The sequence below is a fragment of the Aquarana catesbeiana genome, linkage group LG01, assembly GCF_042186555.1.
Source record: "Aquarana catesbeiana isolate 2022-GZ linkage group LG01, ASM4218655v1, whole genome shotgun sequence".
In the NCBI taxonomy this organism is placed as follows: Eukaryota; Metazoa; Chordata; class Amphibia; order Anura; family Ranidae; genus Aquarana; species Aquarana catesbeiana.
Genome location: NC_133324.1, coordinates 594,906,816 through 594,921,432, shown reverse-complemented (window position 1 = coordinate 594,921,432; position 14,617 = coordinate 594,906,816). Strand labels below are relative to the sequence as shown.

The window sequence follows — 14,617 nt, the reverse complement described above, 5'->3', positions numbered from 1 at the left end:
AAAAAAAAATAAAAAAAACAAAACCGTAAAGTTAGCCCAATTTTTTTTGTTTTAATTAGAAAGATGATGTTACACCGCGAGAATCGTGAGAGAATCGTGATCTATCTTCTAAGCAAAAAAATTGTGATTCTCATTTTAGCCAGAATCGTGCAGCTCTAGTAAATAGGTACTAAACAAGTCATACCCTAAATTGCACATGTCTGTGAAATTGCATAAAAACTATGGTATCCAAAATTCTCCACAGGGGACATTTTAAAAAGCATTTACAGGTTATCAGTTTAGCGTTAGCCCTGAATTATGGCTCTAGAATTATTGCTCTCACTTAATTGTTATCACGAGGGATGTGATAGCATTGGGCAGGTGACAGGTGACAGGTCATTTTTATGGAGGCATCATGGGTCTGTTAGACTAGCCTAGCAATGACAGCTTGGACCCTGGAAGTGACATAATACTAGTTGCTTCTGGGGTTATTAGTCACAGATTGTTCTGTGATCACCTCCTGCACTAGCTGTGTGATCATTTTCTCATAGTCCCAGGCTCCCCGGAGGAACAAAAAAACCTGGGAATCACCTTGGGTGCCAGTGGTGGGGGGACCCATTTTCAGAGCCTCATAAAAGGGATTACCTTTATCTGAAAGCCCTTCGCCACGTATTAAAGTTGGTATCAAGCTCATGGATGCAGCTGCGAGCTTGCTTTAACCTCTTGTCTACCATACCGTTTATAAACGTATCTTGGTAGACAAATGGTTAAAGTTTAAAAAAGAAGATGTTTAATTTGGAGGAATTGTGATTTACATAAGAATCACAGACTGCAAACTGTTTTAAGCACTTTATTTATTTGTTAATTTATGGATGCAAGAAAACAGAAATCTTTGTTTATTGCACATACAGTATGGTTGTTAGACTGTGAAAATATTGCACATATTGAGGTTTACACTGTGCAAACTCTGTTGGGCTTACTAAAGCGTTCACTGTGGAAATACTTTTACATGGTAATATATGTTTAGGTAGATTATTAGTATATCCTGCACGGAACTCCCTCTTATGCCCCAGCATGAGGGCAAAGTTCCTGCAGACCAAAGCGGGGGGCCTGAACAAGTAAAATTGGTGGGGATTATCTGTAAGGTTGCTCTCAAGGAGAGATTACTGATAAACGTCTAGATGCATGTATCTGGACCCCATGTTTTATATTTCAGCACAAGCATGTCACTCTTTTTTGTTTTATTGCCCTTTGGTTGCCTTTCTATATATTGCTTTGCTGCTATATTTCATGTGTTACTTTTTATTTTTTAATTAGCATTTTATATTATTTATTTTGATAAATATAGAGAATGTTCACTGAGAGAAAAAAGTGTTCACTTAACTTCATTAAAAAAAGAGGCTTCGTTTACTGAGACAATTCGATCATGTGCAAAATAGAATCCCATTGTTTGTTTTAATCTCCCTATACATGCTTAAGGTGCTACTAAACCCACAACAGTAAAATCAGTCTGGATATGCAGTAAAGCATGCTTGTTATACTTACTGTGCAATCTAACAGGTTAATCCTCCACATTGTGTAAAAAAGGCTGTTTGATCCTGTGGTTCTCTGAACCTCTCCTTCTTCAACTGTCCCCAATCTTTCTACTGATAGCACAGAGCCCTAGGGGGTACTCTACACATGCTCAGTTTGGTGTGTATTGCTTTTTTGTGGGAGGGTGCATGTGATCAGCACAGGGCCAATCAGCATTGTCCAGACAGAGGGTCAGGGACCATGCAGCCTCATAGGACAGTCAGAGGAGAAGGAAAACCCCTCCTACAAGCTTTAACCAGTGCTCACTGATAGAAGTCACATGATTGCTATACGTTGCTGATTGGAAATGGTATTTCGCAGTTTATATTTACTAAAATAATTGCATTTCCCTGTTCTGTGTACTGTGGGAGACCAGATATACTGATTGCAGGGTCCTGGGTTTAGTAACACTGTAATTATTCAAAGTGAACAGTTGTACCTTACTAACCTTAATAGTATGAATATTCTCTACTCCATTAGCAAACAAACTGAATTATGAAATGGCTTTTATTATTTATTGTCCTATTTTATTTGTGAGTATCCTCTGGAAGATTTAGACTGATTTCAAAAACATAGAACTTTGCTCTATGTGTGGTAGAGTTGGCAACTAAGTCCTTCTGTTTTCTATGTCAGTAGTAGCCTATGTTTGTATTTTGTTTTGTTTTTTTATGTGCATTTTCATATACTTCCACTGTATTACTTTGGGCATTTTTATTGAACAAACATCTTTAAAAAAGAATATTGACCTAAAATATGGACAGAACAAGAAGCGGCTGTGTCCAATTGGGAAAATTTCCTTTTACTTGAGGGAAAATACAAAACTTTGAGTCTTTACCAGAGCATGAATAATGTAGAGGAGAAATACTACAATAAGGATACCTGTTCTAATGACAACTTGTGTTCTTTTCACTAGCTAAGCTGGGAACTCAGTGTGCTCTCCTCCAATGATCAGACTTGTCCTGACCCAAATCCCCCACCCCCCACCCCCCGCTGCACAGCCATTCACTGGCCAGCTTAGTGTGCTGCTGCTTCTCCTCCCCCCGGCTCTTATGCAGCTGAGAACAGAGGGAATATGATCACTCATAAAAAAGGGAAACATGTATTTATAGTGTTTTTTTATATCTATACAAAAATGTTTTGTCTGTCATGTCTATTTTAAACTGAATGGGTTGTTTTGCAAGGTGATCGTTTACAATCTCATTAAACAAAACCAAGAAAAACCAAAGAACCAAGAACACAGCTTAACCTTTACTAAGCTTAGTGAAATTTAATTTTTCCAAGTGAACATTCTCTACTCCTTTCATAAAAAAACTATGATGAGTTCAACATAAAGAAAGCTAATAAAAAGTTTAGCTATGCATGTTTATTACAGAACATTTAAAAACATAGTAATGGAATTCCTAGGGAATTCTAATTTCTGTTTGAAATTACAATGGATTCCCAAGCCTTCTAAAAATCTAATGTTGAATGCCTTGGGCACCTTTAGAAAATTCCATATCATTTTGCACAGACCTGGAATACTTCATAAATAACTGAGAATGACCAATACTAGTGTTGCTGTGGGAATTAACACGCTACAGTTCTTAAATTATGCCTGTATGGACATATATGTTATTTTGAGATGGTGCAAGGTCTTGAAAGCATAGCCAATGGCAATTGTTTACTAAATGTTCACATATATCAGGACTCATTTTTTTACAATTGATGCCAATATTGTGCAAGTGAGCATTTTATACTAAAAGTAAATCACCATAGTAAAATGTTTATAGTTACAGTAGCTAGGGATTACTGTGAGCAACTGATCAAGCATTGCTAAACCTAGCTGCAATAAAAATCCTCAAACCAAATGTCACATCACTGGACGTCCCGGAATTTGTTCCACTTTGGGAACCTGGTGGACCCCAGAACAAGGAAACTATTGCCTTTCGCCGAACTACAAAACAAACATGACCTCCCCAAACAGGCAGGTATTTGCAAATTCGGCACTATGCACTTACTATAACACCCACCCTACAATTTTCACCACCATCACCGTTTGAAACCACAATCCTGGCAGGCAACAACCAGCAGGGGCATATATCGAGTATATACAGGATCCTGAACGTCTTTTCAGAGGATGGCCAGGGTAAACACTTGTATATGATTAAGTGGGAGGGGATCATCGGTGAGAAACTCCCTATCTCGCAATGGCAGATAATATGGAATCAAGCAGCAAAGAGCTCTTTATGCTCTTTATACAAAGAAAACTCCTATAAAATTCTCTTGCTGTGGTATATGACTCCAGACGTTCTCCATGCCATCTTTCCCAATAGTTCCGATAGATGCTGGAGATGCCAAGGAGCAAAGGGCACCTTCCTACATATATATTGGAGCTGCCCATTGTTAACCCCTTACTGGTCCACAGTCAGACAATTACTGGCTCGCCTCTTGGACACACAGGTCCAGGCAACCCCAAAATTCTTCCTATTGGGCCTATCGCCGCTTAAACTCCCCACCCCATATAAAAAATTGGTACGTCATATACTAACGGCGGCAAGATGCCTTATAGCACTACACTGGAAGCGTTCTTCCCCCCCCCTCTGCTGAGGATCTATATGCTAGAATAAAGGATATAGAGGTGATGGAGAAGATGACAGCCAGAATACAAGATAGACTGGAAGCACATAACAGGGTCTGGGAGCTATGGCACCTCCGGGAGGACCCACCATGACCAGGTAACACCACCGTTGATACATCTACTATACCCCCCCTCTATCTTCCTCTCTTTCTACTATCCACTTCTACTTCTTTATGTTATGTAAACCTGTGATTTTTATAGTCATAGATAACTAAGTTATGATTTTGCAATCACATTAAGGTTATAAACTTGCCAATAGATATATTAAATGGCAGACGATGACACTCAGTTGGCATTTTGCAAAGTTTTAATATTGGAACATAGCAATTATTTACCAACACTGTATACACAAAATTTGCACTTTTGTACTACTGTTACATTTAATAATTGTTAATGCATAATGTACTGCAAAAACGAAATAATAATAAAAAATGTTATTTGAAAAAAAAAAATCCTCAAACAACCAACAAGATTATATTAAAGGAGTTGTCGAAAGGTGTCTTTACCTTAATGCATTCTATGCATTAAGATAAAAAGCCTTCTGTGTGCAGCAGCTGCCCTCAGCCCCCCCCCTAATACTTACTTACCTGAGCCCCATCTCTGTCCAGCGATGTCCACGAGTGTCTTGGCCATCCAAGACTCTCTCTCCTGATTGGTTGAGACACAGCAGCAGCGCCATTGGCTCCCGCTGCTGTCAATCAAAATCAGTCAGCCAATCAGGAGAGAAAGGGGTGAGGGCCAGGGCACAGCTCTGTGTCTGAATGGACACAGGGAGCTGTGACTCGGCTCAGGTGCCCACATATCAAGCTGCTTGCTGTGGGGGCACTCAACAGGAGGGAGGGGCCAGGAGCACCAAAGAGGGACCCGAGAAGAGGAGGATCTGGGCTGCTCTGTGCAAATCCACTGCCCAGAGCAGGTAAGTATAACATGTTTGTTATTTTTATTGAAAAAAAAAAAACTAGACTTTATAACCGCTTTAAATTGTATTTAAACCCAAGACGAAAAATATAATACATTGCAGCTAACACTGCATTCGTTTTCTTTTGTTGAGGCTTTTTTTCTTTTATTTTCACCTGGTGATCCTGCCAGTAAAGCACTTACACAATATAATTTTATCCATGCCAATGCTCTCTTATACCATTGGGCTTGCAATAGAAGTAAACAAGATAAACAATTCAGAAATTGTCAAAATTGGGTATTTTATTCTTTATCCTCTAGGTTTGCTAAAAACAAGGATTAAGAAACACTCCAAGTTAGGTAGTCCAGGGGGAATGGAAACAACTGAAGATATGTTCTACATATGTACATCTGCTAAGATACTTCCTTTTTCTCCATCTGTTTCTTTTCTGTTTTCAGTATTACCTCTAATTTCTGATCCATGTTTTCATAAAGCAGCCCTTGCACCTTATACACGTTCATGCTTTCCTTGGATAAGTGGCAGTTAAATAGAACATTTAATTCCTAACTATTACTTTATCATAGTTTTTTTTTTTTATTCCTTTTCTTTTTTTATTTCTGCCAGTGAATTTTCAGTGGTGCTCTATAGGTATTGATTGAAGTGCTTTTGCTCAGTGTTCTCAAGATTTGTGATACATTCATTGCTATGAAAAAGCTGCAGACACTTAAAGGCTCAAGTGCACACAGATGTAAAGCACTAACTGCCAAAATATTGAACAAAAAACGTCAATGTTTTGGAAGGCCAAGAAAGGTAAGCTATTTGGCTTTTTGTTTATGAGAACCTTTTAGGACAGAAACATGGAAGCTGCCATTGCTGTCTTATTATTTTTTTTATGTCATAAGGCTCTGGATAGTCATCCTTGTCTATTATTCATTACAGAATGTGTCACTGATGCAGAACAAATATACAGGTTAAGAATTCCGACTTTACTGACTGCAGGTTTGTGCCAGGTCGCTATTTGGTTTGGCAAGTAGAAAAAAACTGGAGCTTCTGCAATTAGGTTTTATTTTAGTGTGAATTCATTTAGTGTGAATTAATTATAAAATATTAGTCTAGTCTAATGATACAGTAGATGTGGAAAATTTGCTAACAGATATACATAAGTCTAATCTAAGTTTTGGCAATGATTTAGAGGGGTATAACTGCATTAAAAATGATAACAATGTTCACACTTTTAGATGTGTTATGGATTTGACTTGGTTTGGCCACAACATGATATACTGTATAGCATGTTTTTAGCCTTTAACATTTTAGCACATCTTCATTAGCACATGACAAAAGACTTATATTTATATTTTAACCACTTGACGTCCACGCTATAGCCGAATGACGGCCACAGCGCAGACCTGCATTTCCGGGAGGCCGTCATATGATGGCCTCCCCTGTACACGTGCCCTGTGCGCGCTGTGATCACCGAGTCACTGAGACTCGGGTGATCACCGATCTGAGTAAGGGGCTGGTCCCGGCCTCTTACCATGTGATCAGCTGTCAGCCAATGACAGCTGATCACATGATGTAAACAAAAGCTCGGTAATCTTTTTTTTTTTCTCCTCACGCTGACAGCATGAGGAGAAAAAAAAAAACGATCACCGGCTCATCTGCAAGGGACATCAGTTCCGAAGAGGAAGAGGCAATTATGCCTCATCTGTGCCACCTGTTAGTGCCACCTGACAGTGCCCACCAGTGCCACCTATCAATGCCCATGTGTGCCACCTATCAATGCCCACAAGTGCCACCTATCAATGCCCACAAGTTCCACCTATCAATGCCCACCAGTGGTGTCAATCAGTGCCACCTAGCAGTGCTGCCTATCAGTGTAACCGATCAGTGCCCATTATTGCCACCCATCAGTGCCCAGCACTGCCATCCATCAGTGCCCATCGCTGCCACCTATCGGTGCACATCAGTGCCGCCTCATCAGCGTATATCAATGAAGGAGAAAAATTACCTGTTTTAAAATTTTTATAACAAAATATAAAAAAACATTTTTTTTTTAAATTCAGTTTTTTACATTTTTTTAACAAAAAATAAAAACCACAGAGGTGATCAAATACCACCAAAAGAAAGCTCTATTTGTGGAAAAAAAATGATAAAAATTTAATTTGGTTACAGTGTTGTATGACCGCGCAATTGTCATTCAAAGTGCGTCAGCGCTGAAAGCTGAAAATTGGTCTGGACTGGAGGGGGGTTTAAGTGCCCAGTAAGCAAGTGTTTAAGTGATAAATATGACAATCATTTTGCTAATAAAAGGTCTTGATTTTGTTTTGTGACCTGTCTGGTGTTCTTCAAAATCTTCCTGTTTGGCTAGTGCACCACACATACACTGTAGAATTCGATAATTTTATTGGAAAGGCCATCAACAGGTTGTTAGGCTGCACCAAAATCAATGCTATCTGCAGTGTGCAAGTCCAGGAGGTGCTTTGGACAGCTAGGAAGATTCTGAAGAGGTTGTGTGGGGTTTTGCAGGCAGCATAATAAACAATGTAGGAGATGTGTTTTAAAGAAACCATGTCACCAACTTTAAAATTGCAGGTAAAGCAAAAAAATCAAGTATTTTAAATGCTTACTTGCAGTGTTTTTCCTTTTCATAAACAACTTTTTATTCACTTGGAATGTGTCTTTGAACTTGCTACAAAATTTGACCATAGCATGAAGAGTCAATTCCTTAGCACAGTTCTTTCCTCCCTGCAGTTCATAACTCTATCTTTTTCTGGGGGTGTTTTTATACTCTCTGTGCTGGTCCAGCTTCTCCACCCCTCTCTTCACTACCCTACATACTGTAAATGTTTATGTAGCTGCTGGGGAAGGAGTAAAGGGGAATATTGCAATGCCACTTAAAGTGCTACCAAAGTCTAGCTTTTTTTGCTAAAAATAACAAACATGTTATACTTACCTGCACTGTTCGGTGGTTTTGCACAGAGCAGCCCAGATCCTTTACTTCCCTGGTCCCTCTTCGGCACTGCTGGCCCCTCCTTCCTGTTGAGTGCCCCCACAGAAAGCAGCTTGTTATGGGGGCACCCGAGCCGCAGCTCCCTGTGTCTATTCAGACATGGAGCCGTGGCCGGACCCCACCCCCTCACTCTCCTCATTGGCTCACTGACTTTGATTGACAGCAGCAGGAGCCAATAGTGCTTCGCTGCTGTCTCGGCCAATGAGGGGGAAGAGTCCCGGACAGTCGAGTCTCTCATGCAACATCGCTGGATCGAGATGAGGCTCAGGGAGGCTGCTGCACACAGAAGGCTTTTTATCTTAATGCATAGAATGCATTAAGTTAAAAAACCTTCTGCCTTTACAACAACTTTAATATCAAGAAGCATGATAAAATTGTTGCTCTAGTTATCAGGGATTCCAAGCCTTAATAGTGTAGAGAAAGTGCTGTCCATGGCTATTTCCATCTCATCAGATGAAGATGAGAAAGTAATATCAAACACTTTATGTGGCAGTTTGCTGGGGCAGCTGACATCACATGGAGATGGTAGTACCCAGCAGCAGTGTAAGGCCTTTGTATATCTATAGAAGGGAACATTTTACAGGTTAATAACATGCATAATATACAATAAATGCACATATATACTTATAGGAGGATTTCTGTTTAAATGTATGGTCTGGCAGCAGGGTCTATTTAAGTGAATATGATTTATAACCTTCCATTTTTTGATCAGTGTATACAAACTGGGCAGTGCTAACAAACTTGCAATATTTCTTATAAGTACTATTTTTCCTGATACATGCAGGTATCATTGATATTTAGTAAAAAAAAAAATACTTGCACTTCCCTTAAAGAACTATTGACCATTCCAAAGAAAATTGTTAGGCGTTTTGTTCTAACTACTAAGTAATCACCAGCAGTTGATGTAAAGTCCATGGCTGGGCAGGAGACTACAGAGAGGGCCAGCTGCTGTCTGTGTATGAGCAGAAATCTTTTTGTCATGAACCAGCATGCCCCCTGGTGACAGCTAAAACTAAGCAATCAGTTTCTGGGGAAGGTACAATTAGGCTTCAATTGAAAGCCTGTAATAAGAGAAACGTCAAAGCTGTCATGGCTGTCTTCTGCTTCTAAAATGCTTATGTTATGGCTGTTATTCTAAACCCTCTGGCTTATGTTGAGTCACAGACCAAGAATAAAAAGATAAAGATTTCTGAAATGTGTTAGTTTTAACGTTTTTGCATACTTGCTCTGGGATACTGACTGACTGACTTACTGAAGTATTGAAGCTAGTGGGCCAGCATATCTAATAGGAAACCAGCATTTTAACAAAAGGGGTCACTAAAGGCAGTTCCAGTAGTCCTTTTAGAGCAGATTTACTTTAACAGACAGTCCAAGGAAGGTTCTTCCTTTATGCGCTTCAGTAAAAAATATGCAGTGGTTGGCCATGGAGACGTGAGACTACTACTAGTGGTTAGAAACCGGAGCAACACAAATCAGGCACACATGTTTTTGTTCGGGGCTGCATCTGTACCCAGTGAAGCCAAGAAAAATATAGATACAAAATCTTTATGCAGATTTTTGTATACTCTCTTATCAACTGGGGACTTTTTTCAACATTATATGATCAACTAACAACCAAAACAGTATAATCTAGAAGCATGTTAAGCATAAACTACAAAGGTAAGTTTGGTATGAATTTCTGTTTCAGTAATGAGTATTGCCTACATGCAATCACATTTCCTGAGACTGTTCCCTTGGCGTATACCTTGACTTGGTATTGTGATTGCTGATAATTTATATGCAACAAAAAATAGTTCACTGACAATTTTATATTTATCAAGGAGAGATGGAGGCTGGTGACCTTAGAATGGTTGACAAGGGAGATCCCCATGCATATGTACATTTGTATCCCTTCCAGGTAGCGAACAGGGTCTCAGTGATAGTCCATTTAATTTAGGAAAATTAGGCATTCTGTGATATGATAATACAAAAATGTTTTCTGAACATACTGATATAAATAACCAAAGAGCAATGTTATACATTATTTTCAAAGAGTCAGTGCACAACTCTGATCCAGATGTAGGCAACGTTATCTTGTTGGCATTATATGTAGGGCTTCAGCTCAAACGAGGCAGAAATACTAAGATTCTATCAGGAATACACATTAGTGTAGAATATTGCAGTAATGGATATTTTGATACCAGAAGGGTCCCTGAGATGGAACAGGAGGCCTGATGCTTCTATGGCATCCAAGTCACGTAAATATGTGCAAATGTCCAGTTGCTTGGTCCAACCATTAAGAGTATACAAAAAGTTCTACAAAAGATTTATTTAACATATTGTATCCACAGATTTGCTATTCCTTGTTATCATAGATTAAAAAGTGAAAGGTTTTTTTGCAATAAAAGTATGCATATACTTTAATTATATTGGTTTGTCCTTCACTTATCTTATTTAAACAGTAGTCTGTCATTGTTTAATTACTGTAATTTGTGCTTTTTCATTAACTGATGGATAAAGGACTTTATGTGAATTAGAAATTGAATAAGTGTTTACTTTCATAGTTGGCAATTGCTGTTTGTATAGTAAATTAAAGAATGTATAACAGCTAGAACTAGAGAGAAAGGTCATTTAAGAGAAGTATGGCCAGTAGGCATTTTGTGTGGATTTCCTCATTTTTCTGCACCATCAACATTTAAATTTGTGGCTCAGTTCTTGCTACAAACCCAAATGCCATGTGAATGCAGTAGGCCTATGGTATCTGTGGAGGCAATTATAAATTATTGCGCAAGTCACATCACAGAAACGTGTTGGCTGGTACCTATTATTTTGGAGAAGCAGTAAATAATTCCACAAGGAAAGGACCAACCAGGGTTGACAGTTCATTAAATGATATGTGAACATTCAGGCTAAATAAGCTTAGAGCGGACCTTGCAGGAAAAGTCAAGGTCCACTTTTTTACATAGTGCCTCCCCTCCATGTCAGATCATAGCACTAACGCTGTAAAAATACATGTGTGGACAAAGTGAGAAAATATACTTACCCCCTACCCTGCTTCTGCCTACAGCTACTAGGCAAGGCAGACATCAAGCTACTTTTTGCCCTTTTCTGAGGTGTCTGCAGTGTGGGGGCTCCAGTAGGTCTTTTTCCCGGCGGATATGCGGACCCGCAGTGGGGCGTGGCTGTGCATGAGAATCGTGCTTTGTGGCTCCTCCCCGGTGTCTTCTGAAGTAGTGGAGGGACTTCATTGTCCTTTCCCTGTGGTCGCCCAGTGTCTGGACACTGTGCATGCGCGATCGCTCACGCAAGTGTAATGTGGAGCCAGGCCCGGTGACGTCACACGCCCGTGCGGATGTCGGCGGGCAGGAGCCCTATCTATAGGGGAGATACATCACCAGCCCTGTTGCTGATGTTATGTGAGGGATATCTTTGCCAATACTGGGTGAGTGTGCTGTCATTCAATGGCATGCTGGTTTGTGTAAACTGACTGGAGACTGGGCCTTATGGATACATTTTGTACCCTAGGGTATCCCACTAGGGAGCTATCAGGAGATAGTGAGTGGTGTGATATAATCTGTCTTGTCTTTGGTGTACATCTGCAGATTTAAGGTGAGCCCTGTATGGTTTGATGCAGGCTTTAGGGAGATGTTATTATGTATGGTACATAACTTTATGCTTATTGTTTATTACTTACCCTTTATTATAGATATCTTTGCCTGGAAGGATAAGCTGTCTAATACTGCCTCTTAACCACCTTTAAAGATCTGGCATTGTGGAGTATTCAGTACATCTCTATATATTGAAGATGAATAGAGTTATATATATCTTTTATAGCTTTAATTTGCTATTTAGTCATGGATTGCCTTTTTTTATATTAAACTGTCTTTAGTGGACTAAGATAGGGCCATATTGAGCCCTACATCCATTCTAATGCCCTTTGGTGATTTTCCTTAGGTAGTACATATAGCCACAGGACCACCACCCCTAGCCAGGACACCATAATGTGTTGACACGGTGTGTAGCTCGTTTGATACCTTTATCTCTTTAGACCATGTTTTACAAACCCTATATAATGACATCAATACAAATTTCTTTTATGACTAGATTTGGAATAGATACCCCTTATTATAGTGCTCCCATATTCGCCAGGATAGACGTATACTGTGGCACCACACATGTAGCCACATCCTGGGTAAAATCTTGTGTAGCCCTTGTAATCAAATATGCATTGTTATATGTCTATTATGCTGTTGTTATAACCATTATCCCCCTTTTCCTGTAGAAATAAAAATGTGTGTGCTTGCTCTCTAAAAACGACTGAAGAAGCGTAATCCTGTCCGCGAAACATGTCGTGAAGAACCTGAATATATATGTTATGTGATAAGTTTGAAAGTATCAGCTTTTGGCTTTCACTATACCTGTGTGTCCAGTTCATAGTGAGCAACTGAGTGCCCTGTGGCACAACTTGTCTTTTAGATTTTTTTATGAATTGTTGTAATACATTTTACTTTTTACATATTTACCTGTGAGATCCTGAAAACTCTGAAGATCCCATGCCTTGCAAGAAAAAGTTCCTGCACTGTTCATTAGTATTTTCTTGTGGCATTTGGGATGCTTAATATTCCAAGGATTTTGCCACAAGTGTGTTGTGCAGAGGCTAGGGATAAAGTATATTTTCTAACCTTTTTCTAAAGGTGTGTGTGTTTCTTTCTTAAAATTTTGTTTATTCTTTGAAAAAGCACTGTGCATAGTGCGAAACATGTCAAAACTGAACTTGTTCCTGCTGGCTATTATAATATGGTGGTAGGGGTTGACTGTGTCTGGTGGGACCCTATCATCTAATTCATTTATGTTTTTTTCTCCACTAATGCTGTTCCCATGTCCACCTGGTGAGGATTGGGGCTCCTCTTTCTTGTTTCTCCAGCCTCACCTGGCCATTTGGCATCCTTGGAGATATGTTTGCTCCCCAAAACGCCTGAGGAAACGGTAAATACTGTGAAACATGTTAAGAATTATCGACTGCCCTTGTCTTCCTGACTACTGTCATTTAAGTGATTTTTGATATTCTTGTATTTTCAGTTGTATGTATGAGATATAGGAACAGCGGTTCAGTCCACTGGAAGCTTCCATCCATGATCTTCAAATGTTGGATATCTTTTAACTGATTTGCTGTATGTAATGTCTATGGTGGTACCAAGAAAATCCATATTTCTCAATATTCTTTTTTTGATAGACTTTAGGATGAGGTACCTGAGTTGTAATTAATGGCAATTTCTCTTCATTTTGCTATTTTAATAAAGGAAGATTATTTTGCCGTGAGCGGCATTCCTGTAGCTGATTCAATCGATTGCTTCAGTGAAGATTAGCTGAGCCAGCACTTAAGTTGCGATTGTGGAGTGTAAAGCCTGATTTTGTCTGGAGCAGCATGTGAAATTTTTGACATTATATTTTGTATTATTTATGCCATGATTTGAGATGGAGGGCACTATGTAATAAGCGGACCTGGATTTTTGCTACGAGGTCCACTTTAACTTTATTCAGCCTGCTGTTTCATGAACCATTTGACAACTTATTGTCACTTCAATATTATGAAGGATTGGGATATCTTCTTTTTTATTAAAGGCTAGGTCTACAATTTATATAAACAACCCATGCAAACAAGGGTCCCCAGTAGTTTAAAATGCACTTTGCCATTTGTAAAAATATTGTTTAATGCAATACCTGTAGGCATTTTCTGTCACCCCTGAAGCCTGACCAAAATACTCCCAATATTTACATTCCGACATCCTGATTTATTTCCAGGACTTGGCAGACATTGGGTGCTTGCCCCAAGCATTACATTTCTCCTCCTATCCCAGAAGTGGCTGTGCCCCGTGTTGCTGGAATAAGGAAAGGGAGAGCGCACTGTGGATGCATTGCTTTTAAATCAGGAGACTCACTTGCCTCTGCGATGTTGGGGTACCCTCCCCATGTTCAGGGCATGTGCCCTGGTATGGTGTAGATGGCTACATGCTTGTTGCCCCCCTCCCCCTGGCCTAGCCTAGAATGCATGCTTTGATGAGGGTTTGGTATGGTTTTTGAAGGGGACCCCACACATCTTTTCTTGTTTTGTTTTTTTTTGCATGGGATTCCCTCTCAAAATCCATACCAGAACCATGTACCTTATCCCTAATTCACAGTGAGCGAAACTCTGAAAGCCAACAACTTTTGCTGTGCTCTCTATATAGAAAACTGATCTGTGACATCTGTATCATGGGCTTATTCTGTATTTAATGTTATCTGTAAAATAAAGAATATTTAGAAATAATAACTAAAATATAAAACGGCAGTTTCAAAACATTAAACTTAGAAATGAAAATACAATTGATCCAACCTATAATTTCTCATTAAACAGTTCATACAGTAGTATTGTAAACCTGCATAATATGACATAAATATATAGCTAACCCTTTCATTAAGAGTTTAATATGATGAGGTTTTGCAAGTCATTGCAACAGTGAATGCATTTAAATGATTTCCTTCTCTGCAAATCTCTGGTGAAGTGATTTAAATAAGAGAAAGA

General features: G+C 39.3%; 1 protein-coding gene across 7 annotated transcripts in view; it reads left to right on the top strand.

The window, feature by feature from the left end:
• The window catches only part of NRG1 (neuregulin 1), a 934,313-nt gene that overhangs the window by 167,867 nt on the left and 751,829 nt on the right, over window positions 1-14,617 (top strand). The gene's annotated exons all lie outside the window — the stretch shown is intronic.